Source organism: Bacillus rossius, unplaced genomic scaffold, assembly GCF_032445375.1.
Source record: "Bacillus rossius redtenbacheri isolate Brsri unplaced genomic scaffold, Brsri_v3 Brsri_v3_scf107, whole genome shotgun sequence".
In the NCBI taxonomy this organism is placed as follows: Eukaryota; Metazoa; Arthropoda; class Insecta; order Phasmatodea; family Bacillidae; genus Bacillus; species Bacillus rossius.
In genome coordinates this window covers 24,999-39,881 of record NW_026962091.1, presented here as the reverse complement: position 1 = coordinate 39,881, position 14,883 = coordinate 24,999, and the positions used below count along the sequence as shown (strand labels likewise).

General features: G+C 43.6%; 1 non-coding gene across 1 annotated transcript; it reads left to right on the top strand.

Annotated features, from left to right (window-relative positions):
* The first annotated feature begins 5,166 nt into the window (after positions 1-5,166).
* Positions 5,167-5,285, top strand: LOC134543517 (5S ribosomal RNA). The gene has a single exon (XR_010077010.1). It is a non-coding gene; the product is annotated as a 5S ribosomal RNA (ribosomal RNA).
* The last annotated feature ends 9,598 nt before the right edge of the window (positions 5,286-14,883 follow it).

Sequence of the window (14,883 nt, the reverse complement as noted above, 5' to 3'; positions counted from 1 at the left end):
TTTGAGTTCGCGATCAGGAACTGTACGTTTTTTTGTTAAAACTATGGTAGTAGATTTGGCGCCATTAATTTTTATGCGCCAGCGAGTGTACCATTGTTCGAGTGACGTGAGCTGCCTTTGGACAATAGTTAGTGCAAAATTTAAATTGGAAGATTGGTAAACTACCGCAGTGTCGTCCGCATAAAGCTGCACATGAGCATGTTCGCGCGGTATATCGGCTGTATACACATTATAAAAGAAGGGGGAGAGGGGTGAGCCCTGCGGTACCCCAGCTGTGAGTTCCCGAGTAGAAGACTTCGCCCCATCTATCGCGACAAAAAATTTTCGGCGCCATAAATAATGGGCCACCAGATGAATATATGTGTCCGGAAAATTAAAAGTCACAAATTTTTTAATTAGGCCAGGAATCCAGACTTTGTCGAAAGCTTTCTCCGCGTCTAGCATAGTTGCTACTGTGAACTTCGCTCGCGAGTTAAATCCATCAGTGGCATCTTCAACAAGCTTGATTAATGGATGAGATGTGGAGTGGCCACTCCGAAAACCGAATTGATTATCTGGGATAATGTTATGTTGGTCGGAATGCTCTTTAAGTCGTTTTAATAAAATTTTTTCAAAAATTTTGCTAGTGCTATTTAAAAGGCTAATAGGGCGCCTATTTTGCGGTAAAGACGCATTTTTCCCTGGCTTTGGAATCGTAATTACTTTCGCGAGTTTCCACTCGGAAGGATAAGTTTTTAAAATAAAAATAGCATTCAAAATATTTAAAAGATATTCGAGTGCTGAAAATGGTAATTTTTTGAGTGATTCGAAATTAATTCCATCAGGTCCGCCTGCTTTATTTTGAGGTCGCGATTGAATTGTTCTTAATAGTTCGTGAATTGTTATAAGTTCCGGCTCTATTTGCGTGGCTGTTTGTAGGTAATTATTTACCGCGACTGTAGTGGTTCGAGTAAATTGAGGGTCGTTTACATCCTCATTCGGCGAAAATTGTTTCTCAAAAATATCCGCGATCGCATTTGCCTTGTCGGCCGCGTCATATTTTATGCCCGTGTCCGTAATTATTGCGGGAGTAGAAATAAATTTATTATTGCCTCTTAATGTGCGCGTGAGGCGCCACATTTGCCGAGGCTGTGTAGCGACTTCCGTTACTAGATTCCCGAATTTATCTATTTTTAATTGTTTAAGTTTTCGAGTAACTTGCGCTTTTAGGCGATTGTATTCCGTCCTGGCTTGCGGTGTTCGCGTTCGCTGATAGTTATTTCGCGCCTGACGTTTTAAAATGATTAAAATATCGACATCTGGATAGTTAATTCTTGTAAATTCTCTTTTGTTCATTAATTTCGTGTGTGTTTTGCGCACGTCTGTAATCGTGTCAGTAAACAATTTAACATGCGTGTCAAGTTCTTCGGGAGTGTTTATCGTCGGTGGTTCAATAAAAATTGTTTCTAAATCATCGCGAAATTTGTCCCAGTCGGTAACTCCGAAAGTTCGGTTAAAAATGGCCGCGCAAAACTGGGCATCAAAAGTCAATTGTATTAATACAGGAAAATGATCGGAGTCTAACTCATCTAATTTTTCGGAAGTAACTTGTGCTCCCGGAATGTTTGTAAAGGCTATATCTAAAATTTCCGGCATGCCCCCATTAGTTGGGTAGCTAGTCGGCGAATTTGGAGCAAAAATTTCGTAATTATTTCGAGCCGCATGCTCAGTTAAATTTCTCCCCGCTGGGTTTGTATTTCTGCAACCCCAGTCTTCGTTTTTACTATTTAAATCACCAGCTATGAAAAAGTGCTGCATTGGATTTATTAGTTTATTTAAATCGCTAATCAATAAAGGCTTGTTCGGTGGTTTATAGACTGCCGACATACAGACGTGCGCATTCTTGTTACGAATATTTATGCTGGTGGCCTCAATGTGCTCTAAGCCAGTTATTTTTATAGGGTGATGATTTATGCCGTGCTTAATGAGAATGGCTGTACCGCCCCCTAGAGTGTCGCGGTCGGTTCTATAGGTTGTATAACCACTGATATTAAAACGATGGTGAGGCCTTAATTTTGTCTCCGAAATTAATGCCACATCTATCCCGTATACGAAAAGACATTGTTCTAATTCGTAGGATTTGGCACGAATGCCATTTGCATTAAAATTAAGGATTTGTAGTGTTTTCCCCCTGTCTACAGCCATTTACTGAAGCACTTTCGCAAGGGCCTCCAGCAAAATGGTCTGACGCTGTTTTGTATTTTGCGCGGCGCGGATGCGAGGGTAATATGGCTCCAAGGCCTGAACCAGGTTCCAGTAATCGCAGAGGCGGAGAATTTCAGCGAGTTCCCCCAGGCCTGTCACGGTTCTAGTTTCGTTTGCTTCTATCTGTGCTGCTGTTCGCAGCTCGCTCTTTTCTACACGCGCCTGAACGATTTCCTCGGCTGTGCGGCGCGGTGCACTGGGCCCAGCGACAGTGGAAGCGAAGGTCGAAATTACTTTTGTTACACCACCCCCCGCGGAGCGCGACCAATCACGAGCCGCGGAGCGCTCCGATTGGTCGCGCAACAAGAAGCCAAGAAAACTTTTCACGAAAAAAATTCAGTTCCCGTCTCACTCATCTAGCGACAGCGGCACAGCTCAGACCTACGATGCCCCCCAAGACGAGCGGTAAGGCAGCCAAAAAGGCGGGCAAGGCCCAGAAAAACATCTCGAAGGGCGACAAGAAAAAGAAGCGCAAGAGGAAGGAAAGCTACGCAATCTACATCTACAAAGTGTTGAAGCAAGTTCATCCGGACACTGGCATATCATCTAAGGCCATGAGCATCATGAACAGTTTCGTGAACGACATTTTCGAGCGCATCGCGGCAGAGGCCAGCCGCCTCGCCCACTACAACAAGCGCTCCACCATCACCAGCCGCGAGATACAGACGGCCATGAGACTGCTGCTGCCCGGGGAGCTGGCCAAGCACGCTGTCAGCGAGGGCACCAAGGCTGTCACCAAATACACCAGCTCCAAGTGAGCAGGTCTGGTGTGCACATGCTTACATAAACGGTCCTTTTCAGGACCAAGAACATGATCATGAAAGGAAATGCTTCTGCTGCTGTTCTACAATTCCCTCAATCCCTATGATAGTAAATGTAAGCTTAACCAAGGCAGAAATATTTTCATTAAAAAAAGTCTTTAAGACGCATGGTTTACTGGCTGAGATATGTATATATTTTTTTTTTGCTTACTTCTGTGGTCATTAGTACATTGCTACAAATATATTTATATTTATATATATAAAAAAATAAATAAATAAATCCTTTCTATTTAATTTAGTTAGATCATATATCAATATTAATGGCAAAGACCAGTTGCATCGATTCACTTTGAAAATAATTCCATTTGTGCTAAAACTGGACACAGTAAAAAAAAAAAAAAAAAAAAATATATATATATATATATATATATATATATATATATATACACACACACACATAATTCGAATTCATATTATGCTTAACTGCGTTTGAATTTGCAATCATGCACAAGATGTTTTGTACTTCGAAGTAAAAACAACATAATGTACTATTTAACTACCCACAGTACAAATGGATCCAAAAAAAAAAAGTGAATTTTCATGCAGACGAAAATGCTTACATTTATTCTATTTATATTAAGTACCCATTACTAACAGCTTATACTGGGTGGAATACAACAGTTGACATGATTTTACTTATATGGCAATTTAATATTTAACCAAAATTAATGGTAAACTAATATTTTAAAGTGTCATTTATGGCCCCTTACCTTCAGCATGTTTGCTTCCTTGCACACAAACGAGGACAAACACATCACCCAACTGAAAAAAAAAAAATTTCACTTGCATCACAAATAATTTAAAATTTTTCACCACATGAAGTAAATATTTCGCAATAAAAAAAAATATAGCCCTAGGACTCGTGTGCACACCTTTTCTTCCCCACATCGCACACGCAAACAAAACTTCCAAATTATTACAAAATCACTCGATTATTATACATACATAAACACACATGTATTTTCCGAATAAGTGAGAAATGCAGGCCGATGAAAGTCAAATTTCGTTTCGGAAATTAAATCTCGCACAACTACCGACACATAACCAAACTTGCGTACATTTACATAGCATTAACCCTCTAAATAATAAACAAATGAAAGCAGAAAAAACAACATCGCTACCCACCGCGCGCGCTCCTGGCGGCGGGAGTAGGAACTACTTTGCACACAGACCGACATAGCCCCCTGCCAAAAACAGTAAAATAAATAATATATATAAGTCTTTTGGCGTGTGTGCCTGTCTTTAGGTTATGTTACTTTTAACTTCATTTTCTACAGGCAGACGCGAGGGTGCTCGCCCATTATTTTTATTTTTTTAAATTCTTTCCTACCTTTGGTGTGCCATGCAAGAATTTATCGTCAAAATGGCGGCCCCGAGTGCAAATTTCTCGTCTGCACTGCTGGCTGGATGATTATGTGATGTTTTGAAGGAGGGTGTTTTTTTTTTTTGTTTGGGGGGGGGGGGGGGGGAGGGGGCCGCTAGCTTTTTTTTTTTTTTTTTTTTTTTTTTTAAATTTTCTAAACATTCATCTTTTATGTAACAGTGTTCAGCATTAAAAAAATTTAAAAGAAGAGGCACTTACTCATCAATTTCAAAACAGCCTATGAAGAAAAATAAAAAAAATTTAAATTCATTCCAGTTTTATACATTCATGATTTGATCACATGTATAACTTTTCTTTTTTATTACCTTATTTAATTTTATTATTATTACTACTACTGCTGCTACAACCTAGAAGATACCTCAGTGATACTAATACCTGCTGGTAAAGTTAAAGGTTTCACCTTTCTTTCTTTAAACATATCACAATACCTTTCTTGAGTTAAATATTATCTAATGGCTTTAAGAAGTTATGGTAATGTTCATCAGTTATAGAGTGTGGGTTTGTGTGTGTGTGTGTGTGTGTGTGTGAGAGTGTATTTTGAAGAGGGCTTTGGTGGTTGGGATGGTGAGGGTGGTGGGTGTTGTGTGAGGGAAGGGGGGGGGGGGAAGTAAAAGAGTGTTCATTACACGATTTCTCCTGTTGTTTGTAACAATCACACCTGGTATAGCTATTTCGAGTGGCAAATACAAACTTCAAAAAAAAAACATCTATATCATTGCCAACGGCCATATCACGATGAACACACCTGTTCTCGTCCGAACACCGAAGTTAAGCATCGTCGAGCGTGGTTAGTACTTAGATGGGTGACCGCTTGGGAACACCACGTGCCGTTGGCACTACTATTTTGCACCCTACAGAAAAAAATTTTTTTTTAAAAATTTCAATTTTCAATTTTTTTTCCCCCACAATCACCACATTTCCCCCCCCCCCCCTAACACACACACACACACACACACACACTCTCTCTCAATCAATCAATCAATCAATCAATCAATCACTCACTCACTCACTCACTCACTCACCCACCCAGCAGCTGTGAATCTTTGCATGTGTATACCTCATACAAAATTCAAAGTGAAAAAATAAATATATAAGTGTATATGTATATATGTATGTATGTATGTATGTATGTATGTATGTATGTATGTATATATATATATATATATATATATATATATAAACACACACACACACACCTATTTTGAAGTTTCTCTGTTTCAGTGGGCAGTTATGTACAATAATGAGAGATTCAAAAAGACGTTGATAACAATGTCATCAATGCCTGTTTAGTGTGCTCATTTGTTGGATGGTCGGCAGCAATACTAGAGGTGGTACAGCTGTAACCTGTAAAATTGTACCTGCAATGTGTTGTGTATGGAAAAAAATAAAAATTATATCATCTAAATTTTTGTTATCCAACAATAACCTTCCCATCAATGCATGATGTCACAGTAGCCATAGCTCTACTCTTTCTGCCATATAACATTGGGAAAAAAAAAAAAAAAAAAAAAAGGAGCTATTAGAATAATAACAAAAGATAAAAAATCATCTAACTGCAGACCAAAATTCAAAAAACTTAAAGTCCTGGCTGCCATAAATGAATACGTTCTAGAAACTTTTTATTCATTCTTAAGAAAAAGAAGAAAAAAAAATTAATTTTTTTTATTTTTTATTTTTTTTTTAGATATTCGCACATAGGTATAACACCAGAAATGCTAGTAAATTGAGGATAGTTGAACATAACACTAGGCGATTTGAAAATGGACTAAATTACTTGGGAGTAAAACTTTACAACTTAATATCACAGAAAATAACTAAAACAATTTACCAGTATTAAAAAAAAAAACAGTAAAAAAAATTCTTCTAGAATATCCTACCTACCCTCTGAAGCTATTCTTTAATTTGATTGATAATAGAGAAATTGAACTGTTAATTTGTTGAATGGACTTGTGATAACAGCTGCTTCATGTTTTGCATAAAGTTAAATTGTGTAACATGTTATGTATTTTTTTTTTTTGAAATTTTTTTTCTTGGTAACTTGCATCATGTAAATATTAATTGTCTGCACATACATGTTCTATATCCCGGAGCCTTGACTCCACGTGGGATCAACAGAACAAAAATACAAAAAAAAAAAAAAAAATCCAGCTCACTAATCTAGGTGCATTTTGCTAACAATATTTGGAATATATATATATATTTTTTTTTGTGTAACATGCAAATTCTGTATTATTCTGCACACATTATTTATAATCTTCTATCATTTTCTTAGATAATAACTATTAATTCATAAAATAGATTGTGTGTGCATAACCTCCTGGAAACATTTGCACTTACCTCCTACTTTACTTTTTCATTTAAGCAATCCTATTCGCATGTATACACTTAGGTTGCAGCATCGAAATTGTGTAAAATTCAAAGTGTGTATTGCCTGAAAAAAAAAAAAAAAAAGACATACCAAATATTTGCATACAGCGACACACTACATATTTGCACACAGTGGAGTTTTGCGGTAATTAACCTAGCACAATTTACCACACGCAATCACACGCCCGCGATGAGATAACACACTCGCTGTTTTCCTGTTGACCGGCACGAGGAGTAAGAAAAATTGATATTTACACGAGCACACACTCCCACACTAGTCACAACGTCGGTCATCAAGTTGTGTTGAAAATTCCTGTAGCCTCTGTTTTCCCAAATGATTTCACTTAAAATTTCATTTAACAAGACCATAAACAAATTTACAATACTAATTTCTTAAACAAACACTTCAGCGAACAAGTGACTGTCGCATTCATTACAAAGCTTACAACTTAACAGATGTTTCCGATGTGAAATAAAATAAGAAAATGTTTTACAACCAACCTAGAACATTTAGTCAAAACGTTTTTGTCCTGGTTTATGATTATTTTCCGTGACATGAATGTTTCAAAACTAATAAAAATACGAATGCAGCCAAATATAATGAAGTTAGCACATAAAAGACGACTTAAAATATTTCATTTTTCGAGAATTGGCAGAGCAAGAACGCACAGGTCCAACGGAAATTTCTTTAAAGATAAACGACCATCGGACAAAAACACCCCCTCCCCTCATCCTCAAAAATACGTGAATAATATACTTTTTCAATTATATTTTTATCGTTTTTTTTTTTTTTTTTTTAATATACTCATTAAAACTTCAAAATAAGCAGGTACTCGTGTGTTTTTCTCTCTACAATGTACCTGATCTCGGTGCGTAAACCTACATCATTTAGAGATGGAATTAATGTACACATACAAGTAAAATTTTGTTCCATTGTAAAATTGAGAGAAAGAAGGTTTTCCAAACGCATTAAGTATGGAGACTTTAAATAAGATTACGAGCTTATAAATGTTTGCAACGAAATAAAGTGACCATGTATCTGCAATTTCAAAAATATTTTTGCTCTGCTAACCTCACATGCAAGCAAGTAAAAATAACCTCACAACTTACTTACCTCTCTCAATTTCGCAGTACCAAAACATAGAAGGGATAAATAGGATAGTTTTTATTCGAAATCCTGCAAGAGTTTTAATTTTTATTAAAATATTTCTCCAATGTAGCATGTGTGTGGAATACTTCATCAGCAACTTGCATCTGCACCATGAGTGAATTGAAGGGCAGCCAGTTTTAAAAGCTAAACAGAAACTGCACTCTTGAGAATGCATCAGATCCAAGTGAAATGCTTGTTGTGTGTACAGTTAAAAGTTTTATTATTCACACAATGAAAATGTAAACAAAATTTACTCACAATAATAATCACATCATCCTTGGATTTGCTAGTGCTTCCACAGCAAACAGCCTTCATGAAATTATCTCCACATTTTCAGCATACTATACACTAAAGTATACCCCTGTGCACCCAGAGTGCGCAGGCAGGTAGAGTGTAACGGTACCAGGTAAAGGTAGTATTAACGACCAACGAGCTCTGAGACACCCGGGGAGTTAGATCCCCTTCAGCCTAGCCTGAACCCGGCTAACTTAGCCCCGGGGGACGGTCAGTGGGTGCTCACGAGTGTGAGGCTGACGCGACTTAAAGACATAATGACAGAGATGGACGACTCAATGCCCTCCCCTCAGGAGGACGCAACCGATGGCGACTGGCAGACAGTCGCCACGAAAAAGGCGAAGAGGTCGCACCACGAGATGGCGGCCTCTTCCTCAACCGAGCAGGCGGGCCCCGCCCCCCCCAACCAACAGCCACCTGCGGCAGCGCCCAAGGCCCATCGCGTCAAGCCACTCTTCGTGTTCCTTGACCAGGGGCACCAGTACCCGCGAGTGTACCATACACTCAAGAATGCCCTCACCGAGCGCTTCACATGCACAAACCGCGGGAAGGACGAAATAATGGTCCACACCGCAACCATCGCGGACTACACGCGCGCAGTTAAGGCCCTTCAGGCCATTGGTGCGCAGCACTCGGTACTTCTGCAACAGCACGAAGTACCGAAAAAATTCGTACTGCGCGGCGTACACCGTCACACACCAACGGACTTCCTACAAGAGGAGTTCGCCGCACTGAACCTGCCCGTCCAGAACCACTGGTTCCTGGAGAACAGGCGGAGACGGGAGAAGTGCGACGCTCTCGTCATTGAGGTGCCGCAGTCGTGCGACTCAGCGACCATTCAGGCTCTGCGCGAATTCGCTGGAATGCGGATTCGCGTGGACGACTACAGGCGACCGAAGGGCCCTGCGCAGTGCAGCAACTGCCAACGTTTCAACCACGTGGGCAAAGGCTGCAGTGCAGCACCAGTCTGCAGGTGGTGCAGTGGCTCGCACTGCGCCACCGAATGCCCGCACGGGGGCCAGCAGGAGCACAAAAAGTGTGCTCACTGCGAGGAACCGCACTGCGCCAATTTCAAGGGGTGCAGTGCGTACAAGAAGGAGACACGGAGGCACCTTCCCCCCCAAGAACGAAAGAAGCGGGAGCTATAATCCCGCCGCGACATGCGCGACAACACGCGCGCCACCAACCAGCCCCAGCCTCAACAGCAGACACCACAGGGACATCACGCCCCCCCAAGACACAACCCCTGGGGCCCACCGCCGCCGTGCTTCGGCGACTACCTGGCGCAGGCCAGCGGGAGCCGGTATGCGCCCCTGCAGCAGCACTGGGAGCCCAGCCACAATGAGCTGGACTACCCAGTCCTTGCAAACAACCCGTGGCAGAAGAAGAAGGGGTTCAAGAAGAACCCCACCGGCCACAAAAATGGCCAAGGAAAGCCCCCGCGCCCCGCCCAGGACAGGCCCCGACAGCCCGCCCAGGACAAGCTGACAGCCACCAAGCCAGCTCCCACACCGGCGAAGAGAACGCCAGCCCCCGCCCAGCCGCAGGCCGCACCCGTGGCAGCAATGGCAGTCGATGCAGCACCAGAGCTGCCAACTGCCCAGCAGACTCCGTCCACCAGCGCCCAGGCACCGCAGCTTGCGGACATCCAGGCGGTCATCCGCTCCCACGAGGCCATCATAGGCAACGCCCAACTGCAGAGTGCCATCGGCCCTCTGTGCCAGCTTCTAGTCATCTGGCTAGACACGTCCAAATCCATGGCAGACAAAATACGTGCCACCATGGTTTGCGTGTGTGCGCTTGCTGGGGTCGTTGTCGATGACCTACAATAATTCGGCACCGAATTGCAGCACACACGCAGCCACTAGTCTTAAGTTACATTCCCTCCTCTTCTGGAATGCACGCGGCATTAAAAATAAACTACCGGAATTTATCAACCACCTGGATAAACATAAAATAAAAATAGCTGCGATAAACGAAACGCATCTGACTCCGACAGACAGGCTGACAATATTAAATTATGTCATTTATAGGCGCGATCGAGACGCACGAGGCGGTGGAGTAGCCCTTGCTGTACACACTAGTGTACAACACACTGCCTGCCAGCTCCCTGATTTCCAACAACTGGAGGCTATAGGAATTAATTTAAATATAAATCGGCAACAAATTAAATTAATTGCAATGTACGCCCCACCAGGCAGGTCCCTCAGCGAGGCAGACCTGGATACTTTATATGGAGCGGCCCCGAGCTTCCTTGCTGTAGGCGATATCAATGCCAAACACATAGAGTGGAACTGCAGGCGCGCTACAGCGAACGGCAGACTACTCTACACTCACCAACTCAACAAAAACTATACAGTACATGCTCCCTCAGAGCCCACACATGACTCTGGTCGACTGAACGACATGCCTGATATTTTAGATATCGCCCTGAACAAACGTGTCAACACGGGATTCGAACTCGAGGTTGTACACGACATGTCATCGGATCATTTCCCTGTTCATTTAAAATTTGATGACGCAAATATAGACTCCAACCAGCCACGAAAAATCAGGGACTATAAAAACGCGGACTGGCAACAATTTAAAAACTATTTAACAGTAAATCTCCCCGACGCGGCCGAAATAACTATTGAAAACAGCGACAATTTAAATTCCGCGATATTAGACCTAACAGAAAAAATCCAGGATGGTATTAGCCAGTGCATCCCAGAAAAGGAGGTTAGGTTAGCACACGACGAGCTGCCAGAATACATCCGCAGCTTGATTTCACAAAAAAATCGACTGCGGCGTGAATACACACGGCGTCGTACACAAGAGACGAAACGCCGAATAAATGAACTACAAACAATCATTTCAGACGAAATCTCACTCTGGCGAGGCAGCCAGTGGGAAACTAAAATCGCGCGACTCGACACCCAGGACGGAAGTGCCTGGACAATGACGAAGCGGATTTTAAATAAATCGGAAAAAATCCCGCCCCTTGAAACAAACAATGGTGTAGTTTTTCAGCCCTGTGATAAGGCACAAGCTTTCGCTGACACACTGGAAGCAGCTTTCCAGCCCAACATGCAGCCCTGCGATAGGATATTCACGGCGCAAATTTACCGCGAACTACGTGTTAAATTGCGACTGCCCACAACCTCTGAGCCTTTACTTACACAGGCGCAAGAAATAAAGCGTGCTATCAAGAAAATGAAGCCGCGAAAAGCTCCCGGGAATGACGGCATACAGGCTGTTGTCCTCAAACAACTCCCGAACGAAACACTCGAATATCTAGCTGAGTGCATAAATGCAATGTTTCGGTTAAATATTTTCCCCTCACAGTGGAAAGAGGCTAGAGTTATAGTCTTTCACAAGCCAGGTAAAAATAAAACACTGCCACAGAATTACAGACCTATCAGTCTGCTAAGTACTGTGTCTAAAGTCGTGGAGAGTATTATACTACACAGACTTAATGTACACATACACGAGAATAACATACTGCCGGATGAACAGTTCGGCTTTCGCAGTACACACTCGACAGTACATCAGCTCGTGCGCCTGACAGAAGAAATCACAAGCGCATTTAATGTACAGGATTATGTAGTCGCTACGTTTATAGATGTAGAGAAAGCCTTCGACAGAGTATTTCATGCGGGGCTAATCTACAAACTATACCAAACAGGATTTCCAGACTGTTATATTAAACTAGTCGCGTCCTATTTAGCAGACAGAACCTTTAGAGTATCTACTGAAGGAGCTCTGTCAGACATAAAACAAATAAGAGCAGGTGTACCACAGGGAAGCATCTTAGGCCCTGTACTCTTTAATATATATGTCAGTGACATGCCACGCCCCGCACACCGACTAGTAAAGCTGGGCTGCTATGCAGATGACACAGTGCTGTATAGCAGGTCCCACAACCTCCAGCTAGCTACCAACAGACTGCAAGTCGCGCTCACTGAGTTCGAACAATGGTGCACGACTTGGCGTATAAAAGTAAATACAACGAAATCAGAGGCCATTGTATTTACTCGTAAAAATCTCCCGCCTGTAGAACGCAGGCCGCAAATACGTTTGTTTGGAGAACAAATACCGCATAAGGAGGTAGTGAAATATCTAGGTGTTCACATGGATAGAAAACTACTCTGGCGCAATCACATTGACACTAGGCGAGCGCAAGCGCAGGCTAGGATCAGTGCACTATACCCAGTAATGAGTAGACGATGCGGCAGCAAGGTTAAAACCGGCCTACTGCTGTACAATGCTCTAATACGGCCAATAATTACATATGCAGCCCCAGTCTGGGCAACAGCTGCCCCCTCACACCTAATAAAACTGCAGAGGATTCAGAATAGGTGCATTCGAATCGCCACAGACGCCCCACGATACTGCCCTGTAGAAGCATTGCATCGTGAAACCGAGTCAGAGACTTTGCAAGACTTTTATACTCGTACAACACAAACTTTTTACGATAAATGCGTAAATAGTTTAAATCCGCATATTTCCTCACTAGGAAATTATGATCCCGACGAAACACAAAAATACAAACGCCCGAAATCCATCCTGGCGCATCGACCACCGTAGTGGCCCGTGATTGGCTGGAGGCTCCGGCCAATCACAGCGCACCTGCGCTCAGCCGAGGCCCGACCCCAACTCTGTGGTTGCGGACTGGCGAGAAAATTCTGCTTAAGAATCGCGCAGTTTTACACTCGTATTTCTGGCAGCTCCAGACTTAGTATTAAGTATTTTAATTTCTTAAGACATAACTTTAAGTCCTAATATTAGCATTAAGTAATAAATTCTAAACATGTGCCTGACCACGTCCTGGAGTGCAAATATGCAACATTGGACTAGCCAATGATTGACATGCTCAGGCTGGCAGCACATTGTGACTGAATTAAATCCCCCCCCCCCCTGCCCAAGCGAATCCGGCGACACACATGCTTTTGGCCCAGCGGGGCCCTAATGAATGAATTTTTGGCCCATCGGGGCCCTAATTATTTTTTGGCCCAGCGGGGCCCTAATGAATACACCAACACACAAATTCCCCACTCTCATAGGAATGTTTATTTTTAATTAATAAGTGAGTAGACTCACTATCGAAGAATAGGTGTCCGACCATGTGTCTGACCACGTCCTGCGGTGCAAATAATCAACATTGGACTAGCCAATGATTGACATGCCCAGGCTGGCAGCGCAATGTGTCGGGCATACATGGCCGTGGTAACTGGGGCAACCTGGGTGCCGCGGCCATATAACTCATAGTTGTAAGATGTACCTTTCTTTCTTTCAGCTCACCTGGCTGGCTGGCAGCCTGGGGGAAACGACGAAGTCGCCCCCTAAAAACCAGTCATGACCAAACACCCAAATGCGGACAAAAATGTCCAAGTGCCCGCCCTTGCTTAGTAGATATTTTCTACTCTTCCAACTCTTCTTCCTGAGCCATCCTTCTATTCCCGTAGCCAACCCGCATGTAATTAATGCATGAAATTTTGCATCCCGCATGTAAGTGCCCAGGGTTTTCCCTGTGTCTATGCAGGTTTTACCTGGGCCCAACTTATCTAGTTTTAGTCTAGAATAGTCAGTGAGGGGAGTTAGTCATGGCGCCAATCGCTGCCATGGCTGGCCAATCCCCCTCCTAGCACACGATGCATGTTCCCTTTTCTGCATGGTACCCCCTGCATGATTAGAGCGTATAGGCTTCGGCCTGAGACGCACTTAGAGTCTCTCCCTAACCCGGACCCCTCCCAAACACACTTAGTTTTAACTTAGGTTAGGAAAAAAAAAAAAAAAAAAAAAGGACGCAACCGAAAGGAAGAAGAAAGCGGAGTTTGCCTTGAGCCTTGGCCGAGGACGGACGTACGGAGAGGAGCTCCGCGCCTAAAGCTGTGTGTAGCACTTCACAGTGCTACCCAGTGTTTTCCTGAAAGGTAGCCTGTGCACCCAGAGTGCGCAGGCAGGTAGAGTGTAACGGTACCAGGTAAAGGTAGTATTAACGACCAACGAGCTCTGAGACACCCGGGGAGTTAGATCCCCTTCAGCCTAGCCTGAACCCGGCTAACTTAGCCCCGGGGGACGGTCAGTGGGTGCTCACGAGTGTGAGGCTGACGCGACTTAAAGACATAATGACAGAGATGGACGACTCAATGCCCTCCCCTCAGGAGGACGCAACCGATGGCGACTGGCAGACAGTCGCCACGAAAAAGGCGAAGAGGTCGCACCACGAGATGGCGGCCTCTTCCTCAACCGAGCAGGCGGGCCCCGCCCCCCCCAACCAACAGCCACCTGCGGCAGCGCCCAAGGCCCATCGCGTCAAGCCACTCTTCGTGTTCCTTGACCAGGGGCACCAGTACCCGCGAGTGTACCATACACTCAAGAATGCCCTCACCGAGCGCTTCACATGCACAAACCGCGGGAAGGACGAAATAATGGTCCACACCGCCACCATCGCGGACTACACGCGCGCAGTTAAGGCCCTTCAGGCCATTGGTGCGCAGCACTCGGTACTTCTGCAACAGCACGAAGTACCGAAAAAATTCGTACTGCGCGGCGTACACCGTCACACACCAACGGACTTCCTACAAGAGGAGTTCGCCGCACTGAACCTGCCCGTCCAGAACCACTGGTTCCTGGAGAAC